The sequence below is a fragment of the Giraffa tippelskirchi genome, chromosome 3 (genome assembly GCF_054371585.1).
Source record: "Giraffa tippelskirchi isolate mGirTip1 chromosome 3, T2T-mGirTip1v1.2.pri, whole genome shotgun sequence".
NCBI classification, from domain to species: Eukaryota; Metazoa; Chordata; class Mammalia; order Artiodactyla; family Giraffidae; genus Giraffa; species Giraffa tippelskirchi.
In genome coordinates, this window is record NC_137277.1 from 110,879,779 (window position 1) to 110,894,615 (window position 14,837).

General features: G+C 32.4%; 1 long non-coding RNA gene across 1 annotated transcript in view; it reads left to right on the forward strand.

Annotated features, from left to right (window-relative positions):
- Positions 1 to 13,342, forward strand: part of LOC145540915 (uncharacterized) — a 359,008-nt gene extending 345,666 nt beyond the window's left edge. The window contains exon 5 of the long non-coding RNA XR_014078634.1: positions 9,218 to 13,342. This is a non-coding gene — a long non-coding RNA (uncharacterized LOC145540915). The remainder of the gene's footprint in view (positions 1 to 9,217) is intronic.
- The last annotated feature ends 1,495 nt before the right edge of the window (positions 13,343 to 14,837 follow it).

Sequence of the window (14,837 nt, forward strand, 5' to 3'; positions counted from 1 at the left end):
TTACTGAATAGGTATAATTTATATTTGTAGAAAATAACAGCAGAATTTAATAAAATATCCTAGAGGAGAACAATAGGATTAAGATCCCATGTTACTGAGTTAGAAAACCTGGATTTTAATATTAGTATCACTATTTAATAGCAGTATTGACCTTTCTAAGCCTAAGTTTTCTAATCTATAGAATATGAAGGGTATTGCCTAACTTCTAATGATGATGTGTTGATGTAAAACATGGGAAGTATGAGCATATATGTATATATGTTTATAACAACTGGCAACTGTCACAAATATACATGAGGTCATAAGGACCTTAATTAATTGAGCTGAGTAATCATGAAAGTCAATTGGCTTTAAAAAAAAAAAAGAAATTCTGCCTTCTCATAGATAGAATGAATCTTACCTTATTTAATAATCTTTGGTCTTCTTCGACACTGACCTTTTCTTCCCAGTTAAATTTAAATTGTGTAATCACTCTTACTTAAAATTTTTCTTAGGGGGAAGACTTAAAGAATATCCCAAGAAGCAGCAATTAAAAAAAATGTTTCTGCCACAAAATAATTATATTATTTAAACCTTTTCATATGCTTTGGTATAAAGTGGTGAAATAAAATAAATGACCATAGAATTATGTCAGAATCCATATATTTATGACTTAAGGCCATTTTGCTTTGCTTTGGTCTAGATAGTGTTTCTACTAGTTGCTTATCAAACAGGGGAGTAGATCTTATTCAGGGGAGAATTTTTTCCTTCAGGAACATTTGGCAATGTCTGGAGACATTTTTGATTTCCATTACTGTGGGTAATGAGCGGTGCTACCAGGATCTAGTGGATATAGACTAAGAATGCTGTAAACATCCAACAATACCAAGGACAGTACGTGCAATAAATTCAGTCAGTCTCAGTTCAGTCGCTCAGTTGTGTCCAACTCTTTGTGACCCCATGAACCGCAGCATGCCAGGCCTCCCTGTCCATAACCAACTCCCAGAGTTTACCCACACTCATGTCCATTGAGTTGGTGATGCCACCCAACCATCTCATCCTCTGTCATTCCCTTCTCCTCCTGCCCTCAATCTTTCACAGCATCAGGGTCTTTTCCAGTAAGTCAGCCCTTCGCATCAGGTGGCCAAAGTATTGGAGTTTCAGCTTCAACATCTGTCCTTCCAATGAACACCCAGGACTGATCTCCTTTAGGATGGACTGGTTGGATCTCCTTGCAGTCCAAGGGACTCTCAAGAGTCTTCTCCAACACCACAGTTCAAAAGCATCAATTCTTTGGCACTCAGCTTTCTTCACCATCCAACTCTCACATCCATACATGACTACCGGAAAAACCATAGCCTTGACTATACAGACCTTTGTTGGCAAAGTAATGTCTCTGCTTTTAAATATGCCATCTAGGTTGGTCATAACTTTCCTTCCAAGGAGTAAACGTCTTTTAATTTCATGGCTGCAATCACCATCTGCAGTGATTTTGGAGCCCCCCCAAATAAAGTAAGCCACTGCTTCCACTGTTTCCCCATCTATTTGCCATGAAGTGATGGGACTGGGTGCCATGATCTTAGTTTTCTGAATGTTGACCTTTAAGCCAACTTTTTCACTCTCCTCTTTCACCTTCATCAAGAGGCTCTTTAGTTCTTCTTCACTTTCTGCCATAAGGGTGGTGTCATCTGCATATCGGAGGTTAGCTAAATACCGGTAGTACTACTATTGAGAAACTCACTTCTACTAGATTTATATGATACAGAGATGAATTTTCTCATTTCAGATCTAGTAGAAGTCTGATTTAAAGATAATGGAATATATTCGAACACATTTTCATCACCATACACAGGTGACACATTTCAGGAGGAAGTGTGAAGTGAAAGTTGTTTGGTCATGTTCCACTGTTTGCGACCCCATGGACTATACAGTTCATGGAATTCTCCAGGCCAGAATACTGGAGTGGGTAGACTTTCTCTTCTCCAGGGGATCTTCCCAACCCAGGGATCAAATCCAGGTCTCCCACATTGCAGGTAGATTATTTACCAGCTGAGCTGTCAGGGAAGCAATCCCATGCAAATTATCATTTAGTACCGATGATGAATACACAGCTTGAGAAGTTAAACCATTCTAATTTGAACATATGGAGGTATAATATTTTATAACTTAACTATTCCTGGTAGGAGAGGAATGTCATATACCTGTTGATAGATTACTTTATGCAATCAGACTATTTGATGCATATTTTCATTTGAAAAAATGAATTTTCAACAGAAAAAATATTTTCTAAATTGAGCCTTGACTCGTATCATTTAGTTACTTGACACAAGAGAGGATCAAGGGATCCGGCTATCTTTTCATTTTACAAAAGAGAAAACTATGAGATAAAGAGTCTGAGCAACTTTCCCAAGGTTGCTAACTTTGTTGTATGCAGGGTTAGGGCCATATTTCCAGTCCAGTAAATTAATTAACAATATTTTTAATACTACCATTCATTATAAAGACATTTAAGTTTATTGCACATTATTCATTGAACTTCGTTTCTCTTCGCCACCAAATTCACACTTACATCTCTTTTTGTATGATTTTTTTTCCCCTCCTAGTTTTTCCAGGTCAGTGGAGCTAACAGTATAAAACTTTAATTTGACACCTTTCCCAAAAGCCTTTCATGGGTTTTTATGCCAAATCTGACTCCCACAGATTTAAGAGGTGTAGAAAAACTAGATTAAGCTGTCTCGGGTTAGCTAAACTTCCATTTGGCCATAGTGTGAAGGAGTCTATGCTACAGAGTTCTTCCATCACCAGAGGAAAAGCTCTTTTCAATTATGCTGGTTTAACTTACAGGGACTTTAGTGATCCACAGAACAAGTGGAATTTAAGATACACATCTTAAGCTCAGTTTGAAAAGGCCTGTGTTTTCAATAACAAAACTCACAGTGACAGTGATGTATGATTTTCTTTATGAGACCTGAAAACTGATGGATATGTGATCTTATAAATGCTTAGACAAACTAATGCACATAATTATATTTTCCATTTGAAGTCTATTGCTAGGCATTCTAATACAATATCATTAGTTGAAATGGCCATGATGATACAGCTTGGGCAGTTTGTCACAGTAATTACAGGGTGATTATTTTTGACTGGAATAAAGATTTCAGTTTTAGTATGGTGGAAAGCATCATCACAAATTACAAACAGTCTTGGAAAATAATAATAAAACTTTAAGATTTTAATGCATTTTGCGGTGTCATTCTAAAATAATTTCTCATTAAGGAAAATGTCCATAAATTGGCTAAGTAAATTATTTTTAAAGAGATTAAAATATGACTTTGCCAAAAGGATCCCACTTATCTCATTAATGGTTCCTATGTATAAAAATGTCAACATTAGATAAAATTTGACTGTGGTAAATAAGGCTTATGTCATAATTAACAACCTTTAAAGAAAGGATTTTTTTTAAGCAGACACAAAAGTATGGCATTTATCTTCACTATTTTCAGAATGGTTGATTAAAGTAGACAGTGTCCTAACATCTGTATTGAAAACTATATTAATCAATTGATTAATCATGCAACATTAATCAAAGCCTCCCTAAGTGTTTTAGTATCTGAGCAGCTCTTAGTATTTTCTATCAGATCCCTTTTAAGGTGTCCATTAAAAAGATTAAATTTGGGTGGTAAATATTGAGGGGTTGTGGAACTTGTGGCTTCTCACTGGAAGGTCATAGCCATGGCTCATTAGTGCTACTTTTAATGGGATAAGAAGCAAAAGTTTTGAATATGTGACTAGATCAATTAATCAGTTTTGCAGTTGACTCATTCCAGTAAGCAGTTTAGTATTTGCCGAATCGGCACCATGGCCATCTGGCCGATTTGTCCCTCGGTGGGTTGGCTTAAACCAAAGAATACTTTTTGCTTAAAGGGTTTTAATTGAAGAGCCAATACACTGATGCAGCAACTACCACTCAATAAATTGGTTTGTAAAAACTAGTCAAAAGTCAGCTTTTATTATTAAGAATGTATTTAAACGATCTAAGTTGTCCTGCACAACGAGTATAAAACTTCCTGTTGCTGGAGTGAATTGTTCACAATCAAATTATTTTGGTGCTTAGTGAGATGTAATTGAACTTCACAGTGCACTCTCAAGCTTACGAGTCAACTGTAAATTTCCAGGTTGGTGATTTATAATTGGCTAGTTCTTAGATTTCCAAATTCTTTTAAATGTAATATTAGTTAGGCAAATCCGTACAGGTAATGTGGAGTATTCAGTATCAAATACAAACAGAAAATTACTCAATATAGTTCAGAGGAGGAAATTACAATAAACAACTATTTGCCAATAAATAAAATTGTTATATTTTCAGAAGGCACTGCTCTGTTATCTTTTGTGTCCTCTATCTTTCTAATTGTAAAAAGCATCCCTTTGCACTATACCCATTTATTTTCATGATTTTATAATAGGAAAAGAGTAGTAGTCTCTGCCAACTGTTTTGATCTTATAACCTTTTTTGTTTACTTGATGGGGAATTGTTAATTTTCTTTCTGCTATTAAATAAATGATCATAAAGACATTCAATGAAATTATCTTGTCACTTTTTTCTAGGAAGAATTTCACCAGCTTTTCAAACAGAATCCAAACTTATAGGCATTTAAAAATGGTACAGCCCATCTGTTTTTCCCTGATGTTACATAAGGACAGATTATCTTGACAAGACAGTTCTCAGAGTTTGTGCAAAGGACTTTATGATTTGGGCAATGTCTAGCTATTGTTGTTGTTTTGTTGTTTTTTTCCCAGCAAAATGATTAGGTGGTAGTTTTGATATTTGCAAATATATCCTGAAGCTTTAACAATAGAAACACATGTCTACTTTATTTATCTAAGCTAAATTTAAATGTATGCTGAAGATCTTCAGTCTCAAATGATGCTTTTTCTTTTCTTTGCCAGTTGCTTAGAGTGAAAACAGATACTTTATTGCATATGATCCAGATGATGCTCCGAAAAGATGATGGCTGGGAGAAAAGGAATGTCTAATCTCTTCATTCCTCTTTTGAATAAAGTTGTCTACAGAAGAGAGACATTTACTATCAGTTACCTTTATAATGAATTGTCCAATCACACAATTTCTAAAGAAATAATTTTAAAGTAGATTTTTATTTAGTGGTTAGTATTACAGAATGAGAAAATTTAGTTAATTCACTTTGCTTCCGTAAGTTGATCAAACAAGTGCATTACTTTCTTACTTTTCTGAGTTCTTTGTTATCAACAGAATAACACTTAGAAGAAAGTTACAGAATAAAAATCTAATTGTGATAAAGTTTTATTAAAAATTTGTTTCTCTTAACATGTACACTCTACATTTTAATTATAAATATGTGTTTTGATATGAAGTATCACAATAATATTCTTAGTTGACCAATATTTCAGCCTATTCAGGTACCCACCAAATGCTATAAACCTTTATTTCAGTTCATTACCAAATAATTACATGAAAAAAAATGTATAAAAATAATCAGAAATACATTTGGTTGTATATATTGTTTCATATATCAGTTATATTTCATTTTGCTATTGATGTGAAGCTTGGTTGATTTCATTGGAGAAAGAAACATAATCTGCATAATTCCCATTAGTTCTTTGTTGGGCAAATACATTTTGATATTCTATAGTAGGTTGGTTTGTAGCTAATCATTTTTTGTACTTAGCAGCAAGTGTTGCTACTATATTGAAAAAAAAACAGTACATGTTTTGGAAATTATAGGTATAATTTAGCTGTAAAACAGCTAAGTTCCAGTATCCACCAATTCATTAGGTAAGCTCATTGGAAGCACAGGAAATACAGTTGGTTGATAATAAGATCATTGTTTTGTTACCTAGGTCAACTTTTATACTATTCAGAAAGCATTTTAGAGAGAGATGTGTTTTGGATGTTTTGCTTGTGATGCGAAAAAATTACATGACATCATAGACTTAGAAGGAAATTTCTTTACTGTATCTTGCTTTGGGGTAACTTTAGAAAGGGCAGTATTATGGACAGACATAAGCATTTTATGTTGGAAACATTTTGTTTTGTGGGGTTAGACTAGGATTTAAATTTTAAATATTTGATTTGAAGTTTTGTTTAAAAGTAGATTTCAGAAAAACACAATTTTATGATTGCAAGGGTGAACTATTAGTGATTAAGAGTAGGAACACCTTTGTTGTTTATCCTACTCAGAACTTTAAGAGTGTGATCTATGAAAGTTACTGGACCTCTTGTTTCTTCATTTTTAAGAGAAGTGATATGACAGATGTATTTGTCTAATAGTTATGTTGGAGAATCAATGAGATAAAAAGATTGATATCTCTCTGAAACTGTCAAAGAAATGTAAATTTGTATTATTGTTCTTTTATTAATCAGGCCCTTTATGTCATGGTTAGAACACTGCTCACTCAGCTTAAGGCTCCATTTCTGAAATTATATTGCCTAAGTTCTTGACAACTTTCCTCTTCTGCTTATTGACTACAGACTTGATCGAATGACTCATTTTCCCCATTTGTAAAATAAATGATGATAATAATGCCTAAATCCTTAGGTAATTGGGAAGACTAAATAAATTAATACAAGGAAAAATCTGAGAACATGAGCAGAAAAGCTGTTTTTACTGCTTTTGTTATTGCTGTTTTTATTATTAGTTTATAATCCAGCTATAAATGAGTAACCATATTCTGTTTCATTCAACTTCTTGTGATGTAAGCTTGAGCCAGAGACAAAAGTAAAACTGTGAAAAATGGGCTCCCCAAATAAGTTTTTAAAGCATAATTCTTATTTATATACAAAACACTTAACTATCCTTTCAATAAATGAGGCCTCAAAAGAAAAATGGAAATGTGAAGTGAAATTTATCTTTACTATTCCAGAAAATATATAATTTTCCCTCTAAACATTCAGTGAGTAGGTTTGTTTCCTGGGCAATAACTTACTGTATAATAAGGACAATTCTAAACTCATGGCTCATATTTGTAAATGAAAGTGAAATGTCCTTTTTTTTTTGAAAGGTTCTGATAATAGTCAAAACCATACTATATGTACAAGGTGGGTTGCCTAAGAAGAGTGAAACTTGGTTAAGGGTTGATTCTGACTAAATGCAGTCACCTTATTAGCTATTGATGTCTGGTCTATCCATACCCGACTTTCTGCTGAGATAGAGAGTTCAGTAATCTTGTTTACTGTAGATACCCATGGATTTATCTTCCCACTAGTTAATTCTAACATCCTCTGACCAAAGACATGATTTTCTTTTTTCACTGTGGTTCTTTGTATTTTCTTCAGTTTCAACATTAAATGATCATTTTCATTTCATTAAATGATTCATTTTCAACATTAAGTGATCTGAAATTTCTTAAGACTAAAAATCAAAAATAATGGAAGAGATTGTTCTTATGTTAAATATGTTTTGTTCTGTTTTTACTCCTGAATCAATTTTTTTCTGCTAGGAATTTGTACATTCAATGTTCAATGTACTTGAGTCTGGAAAGAGTTGGTGGTTCTTCTCGGAGTTAAATTTCCCAGGAGTGTGTGTGTGTGTATGTGTATATATCGGCTTTTATAAATCACATTTCAGCTTTCCACTGGAAGATAAACCTAACTTGTGTTTCCAGTTCTGAAAAAGGGAATGTAGGTTTAGTTTCACTCTTGATAGCCATCCCCCATGTCCCATTGTGTAAAAACAAAGGGAGGAATAGGAACAGTGGACAAGGGTAACTGGTCAAGGGATTATAGCTACAAGTAAGTAAGAAAATAATGAGCTTCCCTAGTGGCTCACCAGTAAAGAATCTTCCTGCAAGGCAGGAGACATGGATTCTATCTATAGGTCAGAAGGATCCCTGGAGAAGGAAATGGTAACCCACTTGAGTATCATTGCCTGGAAAATCCCATGGACAGAGAAGCATGGCAGGCTACAGTCCATGGGGTCACAAAAGAGTCGCACATGACTTAGCAACTAAACAACAAATAAGAAAATAACTACCTCTTTGAAAATACACAGACAAAGTTGCTGTCTAGTTTTCAGCAAGCAAGAAGAAAAACCTCACCTTTCTGGAAACTTGTATTTTTTTCACTGAGTCAAGGATGTGGAGGAAATATGAGATTCTAAAATTTTATTAATATAATTGGGTTGCAATAGATAGTTACTAGGCTTTATCTGTTAAGATTTAGAAATAAAAATGTTTAGAAAGCTGTGGGCATAATACCATAGGTTTACTTATTTATTCTAATTTCTGAAATTTTTAAAAATATATCTAAAATGTTCTTCATTGAGTTTGCAAACTCAAAGGAAGCTGCAGATAATTACAAATATTTTTCAAAATCTTTTCTGCAGCGACTCTACTACACTCAACTTATAAAAAAGACATCTTGTCATTTTTATTTATCTATTTTAGTGTTAAAATATCAAAAAATATTCTAACAAAAATTTCCTCTTTTTATTAGGACACAAAATATTTGTTTAAACAAAAATCAGAGAGTTTATAAAATGCTAATTCTTAGAAAGTTCTAAGCAGTTAAGAGAGAAGTTTATATTCTTAGTGACCACAACTATAGCTCAATTATAAATTATTTTTATTCTGTGAACATTTTTTCTTACAACTGTTGAAAAAAATTATTAGTGGCCATTGTTCACTTGCATGTTTCACATATAAGGTATCCTTTATAATTTTTATAACAACTCTATTAATTGGAAGCAATATCTGCATTTTACATATACTTACAGTTAGGAATTCTGTTTATCAAACACATATCATTTGATTCCAGAATCCTTGCTCTTGTCCATCTTAGCCCTTACACTATAGTACAAGATAAACATATATATACATAAGCTGTTGTGAAAATTGTAGTTTCCATGTAAAACTCATTAGTTTTATTGCAGATTATTATTGAGTGAAATTCTATTTGTGACTATTTCTTTTCTTCTTCCAAATTGTGTCATTGTCTTCAAATGTACTCAATACAATGTGATTAAAAGGCATATATGTTACTTTTCCCTAGAAATAAAAATTTTCATTTATATGCTTCAGTCTAAGAAAAATCCTTAAGGAAATATTTGTGTAAGTCATTTTATTAAATTTGATATTTTGATTATTAGGATTTTAAAAAATTCATATTGTATACCTATTCTGTTTTCATGTATAATTTCAAATTGTCTTATTCCTATATACCTTCATAGAAACATTGAGGTGTCTTTCTTCTTGTATTTTTTAGTTTTCTAAAATAATGATGACTACAACCCACAAATTAAAGAGATTATTTCAGCTGAATTGAAGTGTACAAAGACATCCCATTGTAAGCAGCAATTTCTCTTATCAACATCCCTTTACTACTCTCTGTGTATTTGTTTTTGATTGAAACATATAAAGTGAAATATGCAAAGAAACACTATCATTTTAGTGTTAGTGAGCCTACCTATGACAATATCATCAGCCAAATCTTGCTCATTTCTGATATCAATCTACTAAACATTTGAAAGTTTATTTGTTAATTATTGCCTAGTAAAATTTTAATTTGTTCCTAAATTGCATGGTGAATACCCTTATTACAATTAAGTTTATATTAGAAATTGGCACTAGAGGGAGCTAAGTAATTGTATCATTTATATGTTTGGGGGAAATTGAACATTCATTTAAAAACTTGTATTTTTTTCAGAACCTGCTGATTTTACAAATATGGCAGCTATGCCTCAGCAAATTATAAGCAATAATGAATTAGTTAATTTTCTTTAGTGAAAACTGCTATGGTAAGATTATTAAATTATTGTATTTCTACTTAGTGAACATAGCTACCAGTCAGTAAATTAGGACTTCTAGGACTCTTTAGGGAAAGGGATTATTATTATTACTATTATCCATGTTTATCATTATTTTGCTCCTAACAGAATTAAAATGCTCATAGCACCATGTTAAAATACAATATTGTATTCCCAAATTTATAGTTTGATAAGAAAATGGCCTTATTGAATAGGTTCACAGTGCAGATGAGAAAACAATTTTACTCTCATGGAATATTCTAGGAATTTAGTTGGTTTGATTACTTTAAACAACCAATTCGGTTTAACAAAGTATTTTTCCCCAGCAATCATAGCCAGCCATGAATTGAGTAAAACTGTGATGTCTCCTACATTTATATGCACCTCTAAGATGAACAAAAGTCTGCTAAGGTGTGTAAAGCTAAAAGCAGCAGGATGCTTTATTTACATAAGTGAAAGAGCTAAAGAACAGATACATAATTCTATACATTTTACAGGTTGATTCCCAGGAAACGCTACATTTAAAAACAGCATGTATGAAGTCAATATTATGGGGAACAATTAGAAAATTTTATTCTCCCCATCTCATCATTTAGGCACTTAGGCAATCTCTGCCAAAAAGTCACACACTTTATATGTCCTTTTAAATGAGCATATCGTTTTTACAGATAATATATGTGGAAAGTTGCTTTTTTTCACGGTCTTATGAGGGAAAAATATGGTTTGAATGATAAAATTAAATGAGGTTGTATTTGCTTTCCATTCTACTCTGTAAATACAATGATGTAGAAAATGTTGAAATAAAATAATAATCTTTTATGATCTCTTAGCTAATATTTAGTTATAGATTTGAATTGATACACCAGTGATCAAAGGGAAGTTCTTGCTTTTTTTTTTGCTGGTCCAAATGAGGAAACTCTCTATTTTAACCTATGCTTAGGTTAATTTTAATATAAAGGTGAATTTTAGGGTAAATAAATGTGCAAAGTAGAAAAAAATTACAACTAGGCAATATACTATTTTATAAACCACAGAATTGATTTTTTTTCCTGTTTGCTTCATGTATTTCTCTTATGAAAATGAAGTATTCCTTAAATTCTATATTTTATTTTTACAGTTTTAATAATTAGTGTATTATCTCTTTCAAAGGAATGTTATAATCAAAGTTAGCCTTACAAATGAGGTTAGTAAGTGATATCTCAAAGAGAAGATTTGTGAAGGGCAGGGGCAGGGGGAAGGCAGCTTGTATACTGAATGCAACTAGGCCATTTTCTGATCTCTAAATTTATGTTTGACAAACTTGAACATACATACTAATTATCTGAAGGGTTCTTAAAATGCAGATTCTAATTCAGAAGATCTGATTCAGAAGCTTCCTTTCACTGTCTATAGACCACAGTTCCTATATCAATAGTCTTCACTTTCTTTAATCTTGACACTTTCAGCTCTGACTTAAAATAAGTATTTAGAGCAAAAGACAAGCAAAATTATAGAACAGAATCATGGCCCTGATCCTGGAAACCTGAGGTGCCAACTGTAGTCATTCTTACTTTTCATGAACTGTCTTGGATGCCTAGCACTGACCACATATAAGAGTAGTAAGTCTGCAGGTATGGGGCCATCTGCAATCATTCACATTGTCTAACTACAAACTTCCTTTGATTCCACAAAAACGTGTAGGAGATACCATAATGTTATCTTTTAAGAATTTCAATAGCTTCATTTTTTTTCTTTGGTATGGATAAATCCATTTCATAGAGAAGTGGGAGATCTAGGGAAAGAGCATGGCATAGCACATAGGACTGATTTGGAATCAGATTCATCTGGATCCTGACTCCAGCTCCGGCACTCATTAAGTGTGCAATCTTAAGAACTGTATTTAACATTATTCATTATTGGTAAAATGGAGATAAATACTTATCTGCTAGTTTTGTTGTTTTGCTTAAATTTTGTCATTTCCTATTTGCTTGGCTTTGATCACTGAACATCTAGAATTTTGATATGTTTTATTTAGAGTAGACTATACATAGCATGAGACCTGAGATAAAATAGATCATATATATTTTGAATTCATTATTCATATCCCTGCCACCCTGAACCATGTCATAGACACTGGTGATTTTCATAAAATTGTTTTCTGATAAACTGCTTTTGAAAGTCGTATGACATCCATATACACACCTAGTAGACTTCTGTACCCACCTAGCAATATTTTGCTTTAATCTACCAATCTCCCATCATGTCAAGCATTATACAGTTTTCAGTCAAGCTCAAGTTTTCTCAGAACTGAGAAAATGTTCTTCTCAAGTTTCTTCTTATACTTTAGTTTTCCATTCATAGGTTCTCTCCTCAGAGAGTGATTTATCTTACCTAAATTATTTTCCTACCATAAATTATTGCTATTTTATTTTAGTGTCTTGAATATTCTCCTCAAAATGCTTATTTTAATAATTAGTAGATAGCAAGAGTATATGCAGTATTTTTTGAATGTCTATTTCTATTTTTTATGCCAGTATATCTATAGAACACAAGATGATGCACTGTACATATTTGTACTCTATAAATATTTTCTGCATGAACAAATGTGACTGAGGTTGTTTCTAGATTGAATGATTGGGGAGTGCTATTAATTAATCTAGAAGTTTGAGAAAACGTAGCTTTTTTAGTTGAAAATAATTAGTTACATTTGAATAGCTGTACACTGAGATATAGTTGATAATTAAGAAAGATGACTTCTAGACTTTTAAGTATTTAGAGTCCATAGCACTGGAGAGAAAAAAAGTGGGAATGGAGGTAGCAATCTGGATAACAGAATCTGTGCTTTTATATAACTCTTGTTTGAGAAAAACAAGTTGATGAGATTTTTCCGGCTAGAGTATCTTCTCTGCCTTATACTATATTTATTATTTATTTGACTGCTTGAATTTCTCACAACTTTAATTCTATGAGCTTCATGAGGAGTTACAATGACAAATTTTTTTTGTAATATTGAAAAAGAGCAGAGAACTGCAGATCTTGACTTCAGTGTCATCGTAATGAAGGTGTGCAAGTGTTAAAGGAAGATTTTCAAAAGGCCTAAAAGCATGACTTGACTTGTGCAAATATAGAAACAGTATGTGGCAAAGATTTTATTCAACTCATAATTCATGAAGGAACCCGTAAACTGTTGAAACTAGTTCAAGAACTATTTGAGCAGTTAGATATAAAGTAATGCTATAATACATTTGCAGATAATAGATAAAACTGGCTAATGTCTTCTAGGGAATTATAACTTTGGAGTTTCCTGTTCAACCAGGCAAGAATTATCTGCATGTCTCTAGATAACAATACACAAGTTGACTTCTGCCCATTAAGAATCATTAAACAGGTAATCAATACAAAGTCAAATAATCTGATTTACAGTTGCATCAAAAGGAATATAATACTAAGAATAAATTTAACCTGTAGAAGGCAAAGAACCTGTAAATTGGAAAATATATGATATGAATGAAAGAAATTGAAGAAAACAGAAATAAATGGGGAAATATTCAAATTCATGGATTAGAAGAATTAACATTGTTAAAATGTCTATGGTACCCAGACCAATCTACAAATTCAGTGCAATCTCTATCAAAATTCCAATGGGACATTTTTCGCAGAAGAAAAGTATTAAAATTTGTATGGAATAAGAGCCCCTAAATAGCCAAGGAAATCTTGAGAAGAAGAACAAAGCTGGAAGCATCATGCTCCCTCATTTTAAAATATATTACAAAGTTATAATAATTAAACGAGCATGGTATTGGCGTAAATGCAGACACAAAGATCAATGAAACAGAAAAGAGAACTCAAAAATAAATCCATACATAGATGGTCATTTAATTTACTACAAAGGAACCAATATTATATAATGAGACAATGAAAGTCACTTCTATAAATAGTGTTTGGGTACACTGGACAGTCACATGAAAAAGAAGGCAATTAGAATATTATCTTAACACCATACACATTAACTCAAAATGGATTAAGGGCTTGAATATAGGACCTGAAATTATAAAGACTATCAAGAAAATGAAAAGGAAGTATATTGAGTGGGAGAAAATCTTTGCAAATCATATAGCTGATAAGGAGACTAATATCTCAAATACATAATGAACTTACAGAACTTAGTACAAAAAAAAATACCCAGTTTAAAGATGAGCATATCTGAATAGATATTTTTCCAAAGACATACATGTACATGAAAAAATGGTCTATACTATTCATCAGGGAAGTGCAAATCAAAATATTTAAGATACTACCTCAAACCTGTTAGAATGACTAGTATTAAAAAGTCTAGGTATAAGCGTTGGCAAAGGTGTAGAGGAAGGGGAGTTCTCTTGTACTGTTGAGCGTATGTAAATTGACACAGCCACTATGGAAAACAGTTCCGGAAAAATTGAAAACTAGAACTACTGATGATCCTGCAATTCCAGTTCTAGGTGTTTATCCAAAGGAAACAAAAACATTAATTCGAAAAAATATATGCATCTCCCTGTTAATTGCAGCATTATTTACAATAGCCAAGATAGGGAAACAATCTAGGTGCCATCAGTTGATGAATGGATAAGAAAATTGTGGGGTTTATATATATATAAATCCAACAATTATATATAACTGAAATATATAATTATATATAATTGGGATGGAATATATTAATGGAATATTATTTAACCACAAAAAGAGTGAAATGCTGCCATTGCAACAACATGGAAGGACCTCAAGTGCATTATGCTAAGTGAAATGTCAGAAAATAAAATACTGCATGATCTCTCTTATATGTGGAATCTATGTCTGTATCTGTATCTACATCTCTATAAACTGAGCTCATAGATAAAGAGAACAGATTGGTAGTTGCCATAGGAGAGAGGTGGAGGGTGGGAGAAATGGGTGAACTGCTTTTTTGCTGTTGTTAAATTGACTTTTCAAAAAGTGAAATGACCATATAATTGTTAACAGAAACAAAATTCACTAAGTTTGAAGATCTAATTGACTTTATTCAGTGATTCATGAATGGGGCAGCATCCTGTCTGGCATATAGAAAGGAACTCCAGGGAGCTGTAC